A 6,407-nucleotide genomic window follows, 5' to 3' on the forward strand; every position below is an offset into this window, starting at 1 on the left:
GACAAATCGACGCTACTTCAACAGTTCCACGCTACCCTTTTACATTGGCGAACATTCGACAAAACTGTCTCTGTACACTTGACCAATAGGAACACAGATCATAATTCAACTGAAAACATTTGGCGCCAAAGAGACATTTGTATTTTTTTTATAAAGGCAAACGCAATTGCCTCACTGCCACTGGTCAGACTGAAAAATTGCACAGATTATAAACGTTAATTGCAGTTTTAACAAACAGAATAAAACAGTTTTAGTTGACCTAACTAGTAGAAACTTTCACAAAATCCGTATACCAGCACTTTGTATATACATCTTACTTTTAATATGACATCAATATGCCGGATAAAATGAATCTCTTAAAACATTCATGAACCTTTCCCCTTGTCTGTTCTCCCCTTCGATAAGGATCCCGAAGTTATAGACTTTTTGGTAATTTTCTCGGTTTGTTTAATAATTAAAATTACATTTTAACACAATTAAATGTTCTTGAATTTTATGTATATTAATATACGGTTGTAAAGAATAACTATTACAAAGAAATAAAGTTACTACGTCATACAAAGCTTCTACGAGTACTTTACAGCAAATTAAATAAAATGTTTCTTTCTTGCTATACTCTGAAGACATTTATTTAATTACAATAAAACAGCTCAACTACGGTGAAATTTTAAAATAATCAAGTGTAATTTGTGTTGCGATTTACCTTATAATTAAAGGTTTAAAGTTGACGTCTATCGTTTGCTAAACGCGGTATTGCGTGAGCATACAGTTTCAGACCGTCTCATACGGCACAGATTAAAAATATTCCGACTTTTTTTATCATGTTACAGGAAAACATGGGTATACAAGTGGAATTAGATTCTGACAATCTTTACAAAGTTATTGCTATACTAGACACTAACAAATAATTAAAAATATACTTGAGTAGTTAGATAATATTAGCTTCATATTGTCTTTAATGTTAATTTAATGAAGAAGTTACTTCTCATTTATGTTTCCTTAAATAAGTTTGATAGAATACACTCTGTCTGTGTTTATATAATCTGTTAAAAATATGAAATGTTCTCAGCATCAAAAGAGATCAAAAATATTGATTATAATTATTAGGAGTAGGGAAGTCTCGTTAGTCGTTGAACGAACGATGCCGCGTGCTGAGCCTTTGTCGTAGACTCTATAATTATCCGCTGCATTTGACGCCTTGACATTAACAGATTCCGTGATTTTTAAAACGCCACAGATCATAAAGTTGATATGAAGTATTTACAAATGTTTTTCAATGCAAAATAAAGTGAATTAAAAAGATAAAAAGGTGTTATTCTGACTTTAACTATATATCATAGGACACGGATTTTTTTCATATTGCAATTTCAAAGTAAAATAATGTTAAAAAAATCTTGGTTTTTTAACTAATAAAATCATTTCGATTTTTTCATACTGTAAGGTTAAGATATTTTATATAAATATTTTGAAACAAAATACTTCCTTGGGGCTCCAAGCAATCACGGGCATCGAGGGCGGAAGCGTCTTACAAATGTAACGCATGAAAGGCTCCTTCGTCGAATCCTTCGGGATTGTTCCGTGGAGTCTTGAAAGAAATCCAATGTGCGCGCCAGGTACAGCGTATAGACCTACGTAAATGTGCCATAACATAGCTCATTACAATCTACATGTGACTGGTGACGGGATTGAGTTTGATGGAAAGTAACGTATAGGCTCGAATGTTTTTCTCGTATTATACCGAAATAATATGAAGAATACACCTCCAAAATCTTTGGTGTGATAAATTCAATCATTCGTATTCCAGATTTTATAAGTATTAGCAGAAGTTTTTGTAGAAGTTACAATGGCAAAGTTCTAGAAAAAAGACCTTTCAGAATAAAGATTGGTAAAGAACATTAAACAAACACTGTTTGCTTCTACGATAATAAAATCTAAAATATATTGTATAACAAAAAGTGCGTAAAAACAGTTCGTGTTATAAGCAAACAATTTAAGTGGTATAGTAACGTTTTGTCGTAAGCGGAACAAAGAATGTGCCGCGCATCTCCCCTGATAGTTATTTGATATGATTTATTCATACGAACACATCGCGCTCTACACCACGTCAAATGGAAGTTTATTTAATAGAAAATACTTTCTGAAATCTATTTATAAAGCCATTACCAGCCGTTTTATGGTTCCGCGGGTAAAATCTTTGTTTAAGAATCCCGATAATGTTGGAAACATTTCTATTTACAAAATACATAACTGAAGTAGAGTGTACCTAACAATTTTGTACAGTTTTCTTATTGCTCGCATCATAACATAATTGCGCAATTAAACTGTACAGTTAAAACTTACGTGTGTAGAAGAAATAAAAAAAACTCTTTATTGGACAAAATACATTTTTACAAAATTTATTGGGACTCTATCTTCTGAACTAATTACAACGACTTTGTTTCAATAGGGAAAAAAAAGTCATACAGAGGAATTGAGTACCTTCTTCTTTTGGGAAGTCGGTCAAGAAGGATATGAAATTAATATGTATACCTTTTTATACCGACATCGACAGTGACAATGTTATTTTACAACTTATTAATTTTTTGACTAAAAATAATATTGTACGGAACCGTAAATGATTTTGCTAGTGCTCTCACTTGCCAATTTTTTGCTTCAAAGCTGTTGGTAGCGCCTATTATGCAAATGAGGCGGGGTCGCGGGCCCGATGTTTATCCAACTAACTATAATGTTTACCAGGACTTTTATTGGCTCACTGATTTTCCATACATTTTCCTTATAAACCGACAAGATTGTTCCATGAATATTGAAGTTTATAGTTGAATAGTAGCTGAATTTTAATATCGCACTATGAAAACAAACGTACGATCCATATTATGTACTGTAAAGCATTTTATGATAATTAATATGTTCAATGTTTTAAATATTAAAGCCCATGGGATTCAATTTTACAAAGTTTTTAAATGACAAAAGAATTTTTGATTGGGTTGATGGTTTGAATGGGTTTGAAATTTCTGGAACCGTAGTTTTTAAAGATGGACAGACAGACGGAAAAAAATGCGATTTTCATTATCAGCAACGCAAATACATCATCTTCCCGAAACTTGGAATTTTTCTTTCGATATTCTAAACAGACATTTCAATTTTATTACAGGTATAGATGAGTAGTTTATAGACCCATCGTACTTCAATATAGTTTGCATGTAGAGCTACTTACAAAATCTGACGATACAACTAAGCTTATAAGGTCATCAATACCCATTAAGTTTAAAGTTAATGGTTGCTGGTACAAAGGAGAGCAAATGATAAAGTATGCGTAGTCCGCCCCCGTAATCTGCGAGTGGAGGCGCGCGCCCCGCCCATCACAAGCGGCTTACCTCGCACTCCTCGCCTCGGCTATGTAAATTCGATACATGGAAATTTCATGTATTACGTCATCACAGAATGACAAACAATATTTTATAGTTAATATAGTTTAAAAGTCCAATTTACATTAAGGATGTCAACGTCGAAAAACCATCTATATTCCTGAACATAGCCGTAGTTACTTACACCTACGCTACCTAACTACCAACACACACATGTTATGATAGAATTATGAAAGAGCCATGTCTGTGCCGTCATCAACTTCACCAGCTCACTATACGTCCCCACGAAGTGTGGGTGAGCCAACCCTAAGTAAGCGGTGATTAGACCATGGTCATCCATGATGACCTAGTATAGGTTGGTTGACTTCACACATATCTTTGAATTTTTTCGCCGGTATGGGTTGCATCACGATGTTTTCCTTCAGCGTAAGGACATCGGGTAAATTATGTACATATGAAATCCAAAAAATGAAAATGCTCTGAAGACGTCAACTGTGTGCCTGTTAAAGTACCTGAATGTATTGCCATGAGTTTCACGGCAGTTCATTTTCAAAGCCAATAAAGGATGATACTGTCTTCTTTTTCAATGTCTCGGCGGTGGAAACCTACGGTTATTACATAATCGAACATCATACCAAATGACACTAGAATACCACAATACCGCAGTGAGTGCGGGTGGCATTTAGCGGCGTCTGCAATCCGCTTACGGCCCGGCCGAGCATTAAGCATCCATCAAATATGCATGTAGCACTCCGCACACACGACTCCCCCCAAACCTTCCCCTCGCTCCCGCCGAAATACTGCGAACTATAAAATTCTGAAATTCATAAAACACGTTGAAGCATAAAGAAATTATTAGAGACATCAATAATTTCATTTTTTGCATGTCTACTTAAATATCTAACTAGCTACTTATCTAATATTCAATGATTAAAAATTAATTTAATTTTAACTATCTGCTGCCCGCGATATTAAGATAAAAGAGTAGCCTATAATATGCCCGTCTATGTCAGCTACCCTTCAGCGAAGGTCCGGTCGAAATCGGCCCAGCCGTTTCGATGATTACCCTGAACAAATGCGGCTTGCGGACAGACAGACAGACAAAAAAAAATGGGATTTTTATTATCAGCAACGCAAATACATTATCTTCCCGAAATCTGGATTTTTTCTTTTGATATTACAAACAGACACTCCAATTTTATTTACATGTATAGGTAATGAGGTAAATTATTTAATTTACAGTGAAAGTTGTAAAGAATGCCTGATATCCAATATTGGAAAACATTTTACAGATCGTCGCGTACATCGTATGATAAATAATTCGATAAGCAATCTTCAATGTGAAATTAGCCCGATAGTCGTGAACTCTGTGAAGAATTTCCCACTTTATTAGATTCCGTAAGCCCTATTCATCGTTTTTTCGCCCTCTGTACGAGGGAAGCTTTGAGAAGGCATCAGAACGTATTAGTGAATAATGCGATAGAATCATTCGATAGAGTATTAACGCAGTCGAGGATGTTATGCTCAATGATAATACGCTATAAGAATTACGTGAATTAGCCAGCGGTACTCAAACTTTAGGAAGACTCTGAGCCTAGCCTAGTGAAGTAAACTGGGTATGATGACTCGAAGTGTACCAATTAGACATTGGTAACTGAAAGTAGTACCGTGTCACGGATTAACAAACAGTTCGCTTGGGTAAAGCAGATCAGTACACCGACTCGAAGATCAGTTCAATTTTGTACATGCACAGAGATATTTGTAATCATAGAGAAAAGTATCTAAAATAAATAGCTTTAGAGTACAAGAATTGGGCGAAATTTCGTAAAAATAATATGAGATTCAATAAAAATAATTTATAACCTTAATGTTAATTCAAAACATTATATAATTACATAAACTTTGACAATCAACAAGATCACAAAAGACTGTTTACGCGATCACCTGTTTGATTCTATTAAGCATTACAGCAGATTATATAGACTGAGGTCTGTAATAGTATTGATGGTGCGTATAATTTACTTTATCAATTATTTAACATAACAATTACTGTGATCGGATTTCACTGCCATTAAGTACATATTTATTTGTGTGTAGTAACATTAGGACTTCGATAAATATGTACTTCTGTAGATAAAACCTTATTACATAACGATTTGTAACCTAGTCTCTTTTTACTAAATGCAAATGTTTAGACGGATAGATGGTTATTATGTAACTCCAAAACTGCGAAACATATTTCGATAAAATTTGTTGTAGATTTAGGACACAGTTTGTTCAATAAAGTTATTTTTAATTCTGCGCAGACGAAGCTGTACGCAAAAGCTGATATAGATGTAATCTATACTATTATAATAAACACTTCTTTGGTGTCATGTCAGCAATTACAGCATATTTTTGAATAATTATTTTTATAATAGGACGTAGAAATAGAAATTGAGGACGCACGGGAACAGCTAGTAAAAATTATACTTAAGGTTTTATTAAGGTTTCCTTTGCTGTGTAATGTCTACGTTTTCCTCTTACATTGAAAACGCAAAAGTTAAGCCTCGAATATTGTAGTTCTGTATCAATAAGCCGGCCTTTGTGCGACGTAATCTCATAAGGTCCGGGGCTCATTCTGTCCACCAGGATCCGAGCTCCGGCGAGCTTTGTATGGGCATCTCTAATACCCACATTGTCACGGAAGAATCCTCACTTTGTCCAAAGAAATAACCAAGATTCTTATTTAACTGTTGTACAAAAGCGAGAACTTTTTGCTTTGTTATAAAATTAGTACGTATACTATTTCATTTACAAGTTTCCATAGACAAACTATGACATCATTACGATATGTGAAGTGTTGAAGCGATGATGTGAAGATTAAATGATTTGGTCAAATACTAATTAACGTATGAATTGTATTAAATTCATTTTTACATGAACATTTATAGAACCTCTACTAATAAATATGCAGTAATAAATATGATAAATAAGACAGTTATTTTTTTTATTCATTTCCTAAGATAAATATTTATCGTGTGTATGTAACGCTTATTTATA

The sequence above is a fragment of the Papilio polytes genome, unplaced genomic scaffold, assembly GCF_000836215.1.
Source record: "Papilio polytes unplaced genomic scaffold, Ppol_1.0 DF824024.1, whole genome shotgun sequence".
Taxonomy (NCBI): Eukaryota; Metazoa; Arthropoda; class Insecta; order Lepidoptera; family Papilionidae; genus Papilio; species Papilio polytes.